Raw genomic sequence first — 13,979 nt, 5'->3', positions numbered from 1 at the left:
TTGTTTCCTATTGCTGCTATAATAAATAACTGCATACTTAGTGGCTTAACACAAATTTGTTATATTACACTTCTGAAGGTCAAAAATCTGAAAATGTGTTTTGCAAGGCTGTAATCAAGTGTCAGCAAGGCTGCATTCCTTCTGCAGACTGATACAAATTGGTAAAATCTTATAATTCTCCTCCAAATGTCAGACATTATTACCTGTCCCCTGAAATCCTTGATGATCTAACTCTGGCTATGGGTCTGGAGTAATAAAAGGTGTTAGGATGAGTCTTGAGATGAATAAGCATCCCTGTGAAATAACTATAAATGAGGTCATGACAGAGACTTCAAGCAATGGAAGTTATTACAAGAACTCAGATCACTAAAATCCACCTAGATTTCTCTATTTCATTTATTAGGATCCCATTCTTTACAATGCCCCAACTTTAAAAAAAAAAAATCTAGTGAGCCCTGAAGCCAAATTTCCTTTAATTCTGCAATCCACAGCATCAAATCTGAGTCTGATTTTTTTGATACATTAACGATGGCTATGAATACAAGAAATAAAAGGTTCTTTTAAGGCAGTCATAAAAGCTCTCTGTTTTTCTGACTATGCTTTCAGCCAAGAAAATTAAGTCCTGAGTTTAAAATTTTTCTTTTTAAATGTTCTCCAATGTAGTCAGAAGCAGTTATCCCACTCCATAGTCCTTGTGTTCCTCATATCCATGATAATACTCTATTGAAGCAGCACTTGGTCCCCCAAAGCCTTGCCTTCAACAGACATTTTTTTATAGACAACTACAGTTAGTAATTTAAGTAGATGTTTTGCCGCTATACGCCAATATCTGTGTTTCACCAACGGATGTGGTCATTACTGCTTCAAACCTAACCAGTTCTAATCTCCAAATGACTCTTTATCAATTTAAGCCATAGAGATTGGGGATTGTTTATTCTAGTAACATAATCTAACCTATTATGACTGATACATATATTGATAACAGAAGGGGTAAGGGATATCGCTAACCAATAATCTAAAATCTGTGGCCCTGGCTAAAAAATCACACCACAGGAAGAGAGGAAATGGATACTGGCGGCTGGAGAGATAGCAATTCAAGTTATCCAGTGACAAATCATTTGGTAAGACTGTAGCTAACAGTAAGCTGGGAGGAGGCAACTATGTACTCAGTGAACTTGTATACAGAATTTGAAAACAGAACAAGAGTTGTGTGTATCGCTGCATTTGGCAAAGAATTACAAAAAAGAAATGAGCTCATAAAGCATTTGGCTTTTGTTTGTTTGCAAACCATAACAAAAAGAATATGGGGTCTAGCAGGACTGGAAGAGGCAACTGCTGCCCAACTCCAACAGGAAAGACATATTTGAGAAACAAGTTAATTAAAATCAGGCTTAAAGAAAGAAGCGAATCAAGAGCCATTATATCTACAGTTAACACCTGTGAGTGAATTAAGTCACCTCAAACAAACAAAAAATCCTATTAAAGTGTTCCACCAATGAAATTCTTTCAATTAGACAAAACAACTCAGGAAAAAGGTGCTTAAAGTGTGGTTGTCCCACTACAGTCCAATAAGCCATCAAGGCATCTGCAATTACAGTTAAGTCAAGAGAGAGATCAGGATGAGAAAGCAAATACAGAAAATCTGATGACTGTGTCTTAAAAAAAAATGTGGATGTGACTATTTGACACATGGAACTGATTTTAATCATGCTAATAAAGAGGCTCCTAAGATTTTGAGATAACTGAATGACCCAAGAAAGCATGGGCTGGGACTAAAAGAGTCTTTGTTCAAAACTTAAAACAACCCTTGGATTCCAAATATGATATCATATTTGGACAGCCCAAGTGGTCCAAGAAAAAACTGTCCCAATGCTCATTTCATGTGTGGCCATGAGAATTAACCATCCTCTTTGATGCTGTGAAAACACTACTTTTACACCTCTCCTGTATTACAGTCATGTATGTACATGCATGTCCCCCATCTAAACTGAGTTCCTTGAGGGTAAGTGCAAACTCTCATTTATCTACATGTCTTTAGGTAAAGGGCTCTCAAAAATATCTACCTAGGTGGATTTCAGAATCGCTACAGATCAATATCTACTGTTTCTATTTTTTTTTTTTCCCTTTCAGAATGGAAATGTTTATTCTGGTGATCCTATCCCTGTTACACCACTGGACACCGGCTAAGTTGCTTGTATTTTAAGTTCATAAATCTCACAATCAAGAGCCACTACATGTAGAGACTCTAGTCATCACACAGGGATCCTTGGTTTTGGGGTCATCTCCCGTGTGGAGGGGATGGAAGCATTCTGGGTATGGGAAGGAGTGTGAACCAAGGATTTAGCATCCAGAAAGTGAGCTATAGTGGATATCAGTTTATTCTCCTATATTTCTATCTCTCCTCCTTCAATATATATGATAGGATTGACCATGTGACTGGTTCTGGCAATAATTTGGGAGCATATGTAATATAGGGCATTGATTTGGGAGCTGGAATATTTAATTGCTTGCCAGTGTGAAACACTGTTTCAGCAACTGGCAACATTCCAAATGATGGAGCTCCTGTAGCCTGGGTTCCTGAGTGGGGGCAATATAAGATGGAGCCCCTTGTCAACCTAAAATGGGTATGTTGCGCGAGCAAAAAATAAACCTGTTTTGTGGTGTTTTTGTTATCATCACCTTTATAGCATATCATGATTGAATTAGTATTCTTATGTGAGTTCTCCAAGTTATTTTGAAATCTTCTCAGTTTGTATCATTCAAAAATCTTCCTTGGAGGGTGTCTACCCGCCCCCAATCTCCCATAAAAAAACAGAAATGCTCTGTGCCCCAATTCCAGCAGACAATGATCCTGTCCTGCCTATCCACCCTCAGTGATGGGCATGCACTATCTTGAGAGTATTGTGAAGTGCTTTCTAATGTGCAGCCAATCTGCCTCCCTATTATTTCTACCCTTCACTCTTTTTTAAAGAATTTTAATTCCAGTGTAATTAACATACAGTGTTAGATTAGTTTCAGACACACAATATAGTGATTCAACAATTATATATATTAGTACTCATCACAGTAAGTATGCTCTTAATCCCCTTCACCTATTTCACCCATCCCCCACCCACCTCCCCTCTGGTAATCATCTGTTTGTTCACTATAGTTAAGAGTCTGGTTTTTGGTTTGTCTTTTTTTTTTCCTCTTTGTTTTCTTTTTTAAATTCCACATATGAGTGAAATCATTGGGTATTGTCCTTCTCTGACTGACTTATTTTGCTTATTAGCATTATACGTTCTAGCTCCATCCATGTCATTGCAAATGGGAAGATTTCATTCTTTTTTATGGCTTTGTAATATTTTATCCACTCATCTATCGAAGGACACTTGGGCTGCTTCCATAATCTGGCTCTTGTAAATAATGCTGCAAAAAACATAGGGGTGCATATATCTTTTTGAATTAATGTTTTCATATTCTTAGGGTAAATACCCAGTAATGCGATTACTGGGTCATAGGGTAGTTCTATTTAATTTTTTTGAGGAACGTCCATACTGTTTTCCACAGTGGCTGTACCAGTTTGCATTCCCACCAACAGTATATAAGGGTTCCTTTTTCTCCACATCCTTGCCAACACTTGTTTCTTGAGTTTTTTTGTTTTAGCCATTCTGACAGGTAATATCTCATTGTAGTTTTGATTTGCACTTCCCTGATGATGAATGATGTAGAGCATCTTTTCATGTGTCTCTTGGCCATCTCTATGTCTTCTTTGGAGAAATGTCTGTTCAAGTCTTCTGCCCGTTTTTAATGGGATTATTTGGTTTGTTTCTTTTGTTTGGGTCTTTTTGTGGAGTTGAGTTGTATAAGTTCTTTAAAAATTTTGATACTAACCCTTTCTCAGATATGTCATTTGCAAATATCTTCTCCCATTCAGTAGGTTGCCTTTTAGGTTTTTTGGTTGCTTCCTTTGCTGTGCAGAAGCTTATTTTGATGTAGTCTCAATAGTTTATTTTTGCTTTTGTTTCCCTTGCCTCAGGAGACATATCTACAAAGATGTTGTTAGCTATAGCCAATGTCAAAGAAATTACTGCCTGTGTTCTCTTCTAGGATTTTTACCATTTCAGCTCTCACATTTAGGTTCTTAATCCATTTTGAGTTTATTTTTGTGTATGGTGTAAGAAAGTGGTCCAGTTTCATTCTTTTGCATGGAGCTGTCCAGTTTTCCCAGTACCATTTGTTGAATAGACTTTTTCCCATTGCATATTCTTTCCTGTTTTGTAGAAGACTAATTGATCATATAATTGTGGGTTTATTTCTGGGCTTTCTATTCTGTTCTATTGATCTATGTGTCTATTTTTGTGCCAGTACCATACTGTTTTGATTACTATAGCTTTATAATAAACTTGAAGTCTGGAATTGTGATACCTCCAGTTTTGTTCTTTGTTTTCAAGATTGCTTTGGCTATTTGGGGTCTTTTGTGGTTCCATACAAATATTAAGATTATTTGTTCTAGTTCTGTGAAAAATGCTGGTGGTATTTTGATAGGGATTAAGTTAAATATGTAGATTGCTTTGAGTAGTATAAACATTTACAGTTTTACTTCATCCCTTCCAATTTAGATGACTTTATTTCTTTTCCTTGCCTAATTGCACTGGTTAGGACTCCAGTATTATGTTGAATAAAAGTGGTAAGAGAGACTTTGTAAATGTGATTAAGAATCTTGAAATGAGAGACACCTGGGTGGCTCAGTCAGTTAAGGAGCCGACTCTTGGTTTCTGCTCCCGTCATGATCTCAGGGTCCTGGGATCAAGCCCTGCATCAGGCTCCGTGCTCAACACAGAGTCTGCTAAAGTTTCTCTCCCTCTCCCTCTGCCCACCCCCACCCGGATTAGGACCTGGATAGCTCACAAGCTTGCTCTCTCTCTCTCTCTATCAAATAAATAAATACATCCTTTTTAAAAAAAAGAATCTTGAGATGAGAGTATCCTGTATTATCCAGGTGAGCCCTACATGTAATCACATGTATCCTATGGAAGAGAGAAGGCAATGTGTTTCCACTCAGTAGAGTGTAAAGGACACAGAGAGAGACAGAAAAACAGGCAGACTGAGAGATTTCAGGATGCTACACTGTGGGCTTTGAAGATAGAGGAAAAGGCCATGAGCCAAGGAATACAAGCAATGCCACTGTAGAAGCTGGAGAAAGGCCAGGGAAACTGATTCCATGACCCTCTGCAGAGAGTGTAGTCCTGCCAACACCTTGGTTTGGGGTCAGTGAAACTGGTTTCAGAGTTCTGGAAGCCAGAAATATAAGACCATAAGTGTGTGTTGTTTTAAGCCACTAAGTTTGTGGGAATTTATTAAGTGGCAATATAAAAATTTTACAATGATCCAAGGATTCCATGTGTCTGACCTTCTGACACAGTCTGAACAACACTCTAAGCATCTGCAACAAACCAGTGCCACACTGGACACCCACCTACAACTGGTGGGAGCCACCACATCTTCCAAGAGCAGAAAGGGCATCTTTTTCCCTTTATTTCAGACATACAAGCAGTAATTTCCATTCTTACAGGAATAAGTCATAAATTAAAATTTGGTTATCTTAAATTCACATCATGTCTCTGGCTTTTTCATAGTACTGGCATGATTTCAAGTATTGACCAGCTATCAATATTCATTTTATTCAAACTATACACAATTTATTAATTTAAAAATTATCACACTTTTAATATCATTGTCAGGATATCATTTTATGAAATCAAAGGAGCTATAGCATTCTGGAGAATGGGGACATATTAGAAAAGGTATACTATCATTAATGGAGATTTAATGAGAAAATGAAAAAACTTTCCTTAGAACGTATTACCACTAAATGAGATCTTTATAAGGTGGCATCACCATTATCTCACCCACTTCTGTTTCCCTGTTGTGTGGTGCTATGAAATGTAATCAGCCAAAAAGAAAGGGGCACTTTGCTACTGTCTACTCCTGACTCACTCCTCTTGGCATGCCTTGGCTTCAATATCTTTTCCTGGAAAGTGGAGTCAACTGAAGTCATTCTTTTTTAGAAAGCTCCTGCAACTTGGTCAGATTCCAGTACTGATATTTATTAGCTATATGATTTGAGGCACATTATTTAAACTCTTTGAGTAGATAGAGAAAATAGCACTTACCTTTCAGGTCAACTGGGAGTTTTAGGTGGATACATCTTGTTTAGCTCAATGCGTGTCACACAGTGAGCAATCTGCTAAATAGGGCCTGGAAAGAGATAGAAGATAAAGGGAATATATCTTCTATGTCCCCGGGTGTCTTTGTATCACAGCTGTCTAAATGCTGACTTACTCCTGCCTCCCATTTGGAGAATCCCTGAAACCCTTTAGAACCAACCCCCACAGTGCACCTGTCTCCTTCCTGCCGCTCCCTCAACTCTTTCGTGGGTGTGAATATTTGAATACGTGATTCATCTTCCCGATTTGATTGAAAACTTCCCGAAAGGCAGAGAACACACTTTACATATTTGTGCTGTCTACGCGCTAAGCGCAATGCAGGATGCACACTATATTTGATTTTTATTTATCAGCTAAATGAATAAAAAAATATTATTCAATGGGGAAAGAGGGCTGCAACAGCTTGGTTTTGAAATGTATGGTTTGTTGTTGTTTTTTTCCAGGGGGGGTATGCATTGACACCTCAGTGCCAGGTTAAACTCACTAGACCAAAACCAGTTCTTGACATTATGGACCATCCTGAGTGGTAAGCACAATCTCTACAGCCAGTAGGACCTCTAAGTCCCTCATTTGGAAATCTAATTGGGTTAAATTTACAATTATCTGAATCAGTGTGCTTGTTTTTTTTTTTTTTTTTTTTTTTTTAAAGATTTTATTTATTTTATTTATTTGAGAGAGAGAATGAGAGAGAGCACATGAGAGGGGGGAGGGGCAGAGGGAGAAGCAGACTCCCTGCCGAGCAGGGAGCCCGATGCGGGACTCGATCCCGGGACTCCAGGATCACGACCTGAGCCGAAGGCAGTCGCCTAACCAACTGAGCCACCCAGGCGCCCGTGCTTGTTTTGAGTTGAGAGAACAGGTGGCTCTCTGACACACTCTGCAGTGTTACTTACTCTAGCAATGGTGACTATAGGCCTCAGAGTCCCCCGCCAGGCTGGAAAACCTCTGTTCCCTGGTGAGGATTAGGCTTTGGAGGAGCAAAACATAACATTCAACCTGCCTCCGACTTCAGTTGACGATGCAAAATTGGACCATGGGAGTTGTTCTGTATGAGCACAAGCCTTCAGTGCATTTGAAGACATTGTCAAGTTCTGTCCAAAGGGGGGCCCTGGAGTATAGGCCTGTATTGTGCTGCACAACAGAAGCTTATAGAAAATAAAAAAGCCCCCTTGCTAATCGACATGCCATCCTGGGTTGCACACTCATTCATCCTTTTGGCAAACAACTTTTTAAAATAGAAGACAAAAAAATTATCACACTTTCATTTCAGAAAAGTATATTTGACATGGAAATTTTCACCTGAGTCCCTTCATCTTCCCATGAAAGGCAACAACAGCTCCAGCTGCTGATTTCTCACTTAAAAATCTAGCAAGATCTAGCAGGCCTATTGTCTCCATGTCATTACTTTAGTTTTTCCTTTTTCATTAATTTCAGTATACTAGGCAGGGAAGGAACAAAAATGTACAAGGGGCACTTCTGATGTCAGCATGAGGCATCAATAAAATTTAGACTCCTGAGCAATAAACTCTAGAAGCTATAGGGAAGTCATATTTGAGGGCTTGCTCTCCCAAAGCTAATGACAATCATTGATTTTTTTAAACTGAATTTCAGAGATAAAGTCATTAAGATTTAGATCTTTGGCATTTTTGATGGCTAGCTCTTTGGAACACTTTGTCCACATCTGTAATATTAAGACTATAAAATAAATCTTCACTTAAAATGAGCATCATCGTGTACTTTGGTGAGGCCAGCAAGATCCCATTTTTAATGATATTACATCCTCTCTTAAAACTTAGCCATGACCTAGGTCCTCTGCCTTTTAGGAAATTTTTGTGTTCTTTTCTTACTCTAGGGCATTTCACTTACTGATTCTCAGACCTATTTCTCCATGTCTGTTTAGATGCATTTATGGAAAGTATGTCAATAAACAGAAAGTTTGGTTGCTTAATAAGAAGATAGTTCTGAACAACTGCATCAAGTATATGAATATGAAAATGCTGCCTTTAAATGCAACAAACTCTCAGCTGCTGAAAGGACTAGACCACCTAAGTAAGACTCAGGATCCATTTCTCGCAGTGCACCTGCAAATCACAGTAGGCAATAATGAGGTGATGTCTGAAGGACCCAAAAGTCCAGCGCACGAAACCATGCAACAAGGCAAACATGACTGGATGCACACTAACAAAGATCATATGTCAATTTGAGGAGTTTGTAAATTAAGCTTAATCTTCGTTGAACTCTTTTTATAAGGAAAAAAGTTTCTAAGTTTTATATTGACTTCTTGTTTTATTTTTTTATTTAAATTCAATTGAGTTAACATATAGTGTATTATTAGTCTCAGGTGTAGAATTTAGTGATTCATCAGTTGCATATAACACCCAGTGTTCATTACATTGAGTGCCCTCCTTAATGCCCATCACCCAGTTATCCTTTCCCCCCCACCCACCTCCCCTCCAGCAACCCTCAGTTTGTTCAGAGACTCTGATGGTTTGCCTCCCTCTCAATTTCCATCTTATTTTATTTTTCCTTCCCTTCCCCTATGTTCATCTGTCTTGTTTCTTAAATTCCACATATGAATGAGATTGTATGGTATTTGTCTTTCTCTGACTGACTTATTTCACTTAGCATAATACCCTCTAGTTCCATCCATGTTGTTGCAAATGGCAAGATTTCATTCTTTTTGATGGCTGAGTTTTATATATATATATATATACACACACTCACACACACACACACACACACACCACACATCTTCTTTATCCATTCATCTGTCAATGGACATCTGGGCTCTTTCCATATTTTGGTTATTGTGGACATTGCTGCTATAAACATTGGGGTGCAGGTGCCCCTTCGAATCACTATTTTTAAGGAGAGGCTTATTAAGTCGCTTAACCAAACTAATGGGAAAGCCTCTACTTTACTCATGGGTAGGGGGTGGATTCTTCAATCATTTCACCAGTAGCTAAGTTTTACCCATAGTAACATCTTCCAGGACATAAAAGAGCCTAAGACCTGATCCTTAGCACCCTCAGCCACATCACACGTCCCTTCATCAGTCCCAAGGTTACAATGAAAAAGAAACTGACTTTTCTCTCCTTCCTTATTCCAATTATTCCCAACAAAACCCACAAATGTTGGGGCGCATGGGTGGCTCAGTTGTTAAGCATCTGCGTTCAGCTCAGGTCATGATCCCAGGGTGCTGGGATTGAGTCCCGCATCAGGCTCCTTGCTCCGCGGGGGGCCTGCTTCTCCCTCTCCCACTCCCCGCTTGTGTTCCCTCTCTCGCTGTGTCTCTCTCTGTCAAATAAATAAATAAAATCTTTAAAAAAAAAAAAAAACCACAAATGTGGCCTGGCTGTTACAAGTCCAAGTCTCTATGAGCAGAGGTACTGTATACGAGTAATTCCTCTTTCCTGATTTTCATTTTCTCCTCTCATTTTTTTTATAAGCAGAGAAGCACTATGAATTTATAAACATTATCCTTTGGAAGAATCTGTTATCTTCAGTGAATGGTTCATAGACAGGCTTTTGAGCAATATCAAACAACCTGCTGTTTTCTTTACTTTCCCTTGTAACCACTCACCAGTGTGATTGCAGCCATGAACAACAGCTGGAAAATAAAACCACTTTCTCAAAAAAGACATTAAGGACTTGTGAATAATCAACAACTATAGTTTGTAAGAAAAGTAGCCTCGCTGTCCTTCAGTTCCTATTTCAATCATTGTGCACCGATTTTTAATAATAAGTTCTGTTCTTTGTGATTTATTCCAAAATTATTTTTATTCATCATGTCCTGATTATTTCTCTCATAAGCTCAGCAAGCAAGATAAACTCCAACCATGAGGAGGAGAAAGGTGGTCAGAATCCAGACCTGCCCTTCACTCTCATGGGCTAGTTTATTTACTTCTGGGTGTTCTCATCCCCACACAGCCTTCTCCTTTCCTTTCCCTTCACCATTTCCCTAGATGAGGGAGGAGTAGCTCTCCAAGTGGCCATCCTCCAAGGATTCTTTTTCACTAAAAAATTCAACTTTATCTTGCTGCCCCACAACCTTGACTTTGTTCGGGACCTCATCTTCTCATCACATCATCATCTCCCCTTCTGCATCCAGGTCCTAACATTCTTCCTTTCTCATATTGGAACCCTATAACCCATTCTACACACTGCAATCAGTTTAAGCCTTCCACAGCCACAAACTCAGCATGTATGCCCCCTCCTTAAAGCCGTCCAATGGATGGATCCCTGCTGCCTCCAGAATCAAGTCCAAATTCCTTTTTTTTTTTAAATATTTTATTTATTTGTCAGAGAGAGAGAGAGCGAGAGAGAGAGAGAGCATGCACACAAGCAGGGAGAGAAGCAGGCAGAGGGAGAAACAGGCTCCCTGCTGAGCAGGAAGCCCGCATCGGGCTTCCTCAAGTCCAAATTCCTTACCGTGACTTATGTGACCCTTTGAGATCTAGCTCCTGCCTACCTTCCTTCACCACTCAGCCCCTCCTTGTTTCCCTTTGCATTCTTTGTCCCTCAAGTCCAAATTCCTTACCGTGACTTATGTGACCCTTTGAGATCTAGCTCCTGCCTACCTTCCTTCACCACTCAGCCCCTCCTTGTTTCCCTTTGCATTCTTTGTCCCACTGAAGGATTTGCCTCCCAAACTCCCATCTCTGTTCCCCCCTTCTTTTCCATCATATTGCCAGTGTTGAAGAAGACAAAGAGCTAAAGATGTGTCTGAAGTTTCTAGCTTGACTCATAGAGTGGAGAGTGCCATTCATGGAAACATGGAGGAGAAAGTCCAGATTTAATATGAGAAGTTATTTTTGAGACATCTTAGTTTCAAGGTGCCTAAGGGAGAAATCACAGGTGGACATAGTGAGCATACTGTTGGAAAGAAAGATGTGAAGCTTAGGAGAAAGGTCAGCCTGGATGATAAAGATCAAGGATTCATCAGTCTGTAACTGGAAATAGAAGGCATGGAAGCCACCAGTAAAACTTGGACACAGGAAGAAATAATGCTAATGAAAGAACACTTGGGATGTGGGTGGAAAAACAAGAACCAGAGAATTGAGAAAAATCATTCAAGAGCTGGAACATATAAAAGGCAGAGGCCATAGTGATTATAAGCCTGTCAAATGCAGAAAGGTCCTATATGATGAGAAATAAGGAAAAGCTATTAAATGTGAGACTTAGGAAGTAACTAGTGGTTGTCTATCTGTTTAGGACCTTGCTCTTTAAGGATTTTCCATGTAATATCTCTCATAGTTACCACAACAACCCCAGAAAATATCCAGAAAGCTGCCCAGAGACAATGCTGCCCAAGTGGTATTTGAGATTAGGACTCAAAGTTTCTGACTCCTAGATCAGTGCTTTTTCTACTACAGCACACTATGCCTTCAAGACACATTGGCAACGTGGGCATTTTTAAAAAATAAGAAGTACTCATAGACTAGTGGAGAAAACAGACATGAGGAGATCACATTAAAGCGGTGAGTGTTACGAGAGGGATGTTAAGGGACCAGACATAAGCTGCCAAACCCAGCCTGGACTCCTGGAGGAGCTGAAGCCTGAGTGCAATTGGGAATGATGGGATGAGTCAGGCAGGGTGGAAGAAAGAGCCAGTAAAGGGCCTGGGAGCACACTGGGGCAAAACTGTCAACAGAAACAAAGCAGGAACTTGGTCGGTGAGTGTGGAGAGTTGCAAGCAATGTGAAGCCAGGGAAGAAAGAGGGCTGTGGGAGAAGAGGAGTCAGCCTCTCTCACTGCTGCAGGGCCTCTCCAAACTTATCTCAGAGAAGAATGCTCCATGTCCCCCATATGTTGGCCACACTGAAGTCCATACAATTTCCGGGATTCTCCCTGTGTCTCCCACCCCTCTGCTCATGTCCTTATTATTATGGTTTCTTCACCCTCCCTCCTCAAAACTCCATGTCTGCTCTTAACAGTCATTCATCAGCCAAAGTTTAGCAGCATGGCCTCTTTGCCCTGGGGCCTCTCCAGATGATCCCAGTCAAAAGTACTCCCTCCTTCCCTCTCCAATCCCACTTTATAAGTATTCAATAGCACCTTTCTTACTTGGTCTTATGTCATAGTTTCTCATGAGTAGATCTGTCTCTGTTCCCCTCTGCCCATCCCCCATCACTCCCACATACACACCCACACGTGATTATGGGTCCCTAAGAATCCAGGGCTCTCTGTTATTCACCTCTGCACTCCTCACAGGGCCTAACACAGATCTGAACACATGGCGGAGTCTCAAGAATATCTGGTAAACTGAAAGGCATCACGATCCATACGAAGAAAAAGACACAGACACAAAGAAATCAGCAAACTACAGACTATTACTGTGGGAAGGAAACTTAAAAGTCATCTCCCCTTATTTCATAGAAATAAGTCATCGCCTTATTTCATAAAAAAGGGCCTCAGGGTTAGATAGGCAGAAATGCAAGAGGTGTGGAGGTGTGGAGGACCATATAAATAATTGATGTCGTGTCAGCATGGAGGAGGCCAAGCATTATCTGAGAAGGTAGAACTTAACCAGATTTTGATGGAAGAGCATGAATAGGGCATTCCATGAAGGAAAGATGGAATCAGCAAAAGTGTGGCAATCAGGGCGCCTGGGTGGCTCAGTTGGTTAAGCAACTGCCTTCGGCTCAGGTCATGATCCTGGAGTCCCTGGATCGAGTCCCGCATCGGGCTCCCTGCTCGGCAGGGAGTCTGCTTCTCCCTCTGACCCTCCCGACCCTCCCCCCTCTCATGTGCTCTCTCTCTCTCAGTCTCTCTCTCTCAAATAAATAAATAAAATCTTTAAAAAAAAAAAAAGTGTGGCAATCAGAAAAAAACATGGTGTATTGAGGAAAATAATAACTAAGTCAGTATGGAGGGGCCAGAAGTTTCTTTAAGGGAAATAGTGGGAGATAAGGCTGGGAGGGTAGGTTGGGGTCAAAATCTAGGGCCCCTTAAAGATCAGAGAATTCAGACTCTAACCTGAGACACTGAGATTCTCTTAAAAGTGCTTTAATATTGAGTTGACTTGAACAAGATGGTAATTTTGAAAGATGGACCAGGAAGGTGAGGGGACTGCACTGGAATCAGAATGACTCGTTAGGAAGTTGGAAATAATGAAGTCTAGACAGAGAGACTACAAAGGAAACCAAAAAGAGGAAAGAGACTGAATCACCATTAAAACTTGGGAAGGATGAGGTGAAAAGGGGGGGATGAGGTGAAAAAGGGAAACATCAAAAATGCTTTAAAGATTTCCAGCTTGCATGACTGGAAGGGTGAAGATCTGAGAGGGGGCAGGAAGGAAGGCAGAGAAAAATAAACTGTTAGATCTGGAGAATTCCTTACAGATTATCTTGTCCAAGTAGTGAGTTTTATAGATGATGACTCTAGGCAAAAGGTGGTGCTGGAGTTGAAACAGAAAAGCAAAGCTGGTGGCATCACAATTCTGGACTTCAAGCTCTATTACAAAGCTGTAATCATCAAGACAGTATGGTACTGGCACAAAAACAGACACATAGGTCAACGGAACAGAATATAGAGCCCAGAAATGAACCCTCAACTCTATGGTCAACTCATCTTTGACAAAGCAGGAAAGAATGTCCCATGGAAAAAAGACAGTCTCTTCAACAAATGGTGTTGGGAAAATTGGACAGCCACATGCAGAAGAATGAAACTGGACCATTCCCTTACACCACACACAAAAATAGACTCAAAATAGATGAAAGATCTAAATGTGAGACAGGAGTCCATCAAAATCCTAAAGGAGAACACAGG

At 40.2% G+C, this 13,979-nt stretch overlaps 1 long non-coding RNA gene across 2 annotated transcripts in view; it reads right to left on the bottom strand.

Annotated features, from left to right (window-relative positions):
• LOC145715958 (uncharacterized) overlaps positions 1-13,979 on the bottom strand; it is a 78,413-nt gene that overhangs the window by 27,865 nt on the left and 36,569 nt on the right. For both annotated transcript variants that reach the window (XR_014138282.1, XR_014138281.1), the window contains one exon: positions 6,156-6,240. This is a non-coding gene — a long non-coding RNA (uncharacterized LOC145715958). The remainder of the gene's footprint in view (positions 1-6,155; positions 6,241-13,979) is intronic.

This window comes from Leptonychotes weddellii, chromosome 10 (genome assembly GCF_054177405.1).
Source record: "Leptonychotes weddellii isolate Sample4059 chromosome 10, ASM5417740v2, whole genome shotgun sequence".
Classification (NCBI taxonomy): Eukaryota; Metazoa; Chordata; class Mammalia; order Carnivora; family Phocidae; genus Leptonychotes; species Leptonychotes weddellii.
Note: the sequence above shows the minus strand (reverse complement) of the source record. Positions and strands in the feature narration are given on the sequence as shown.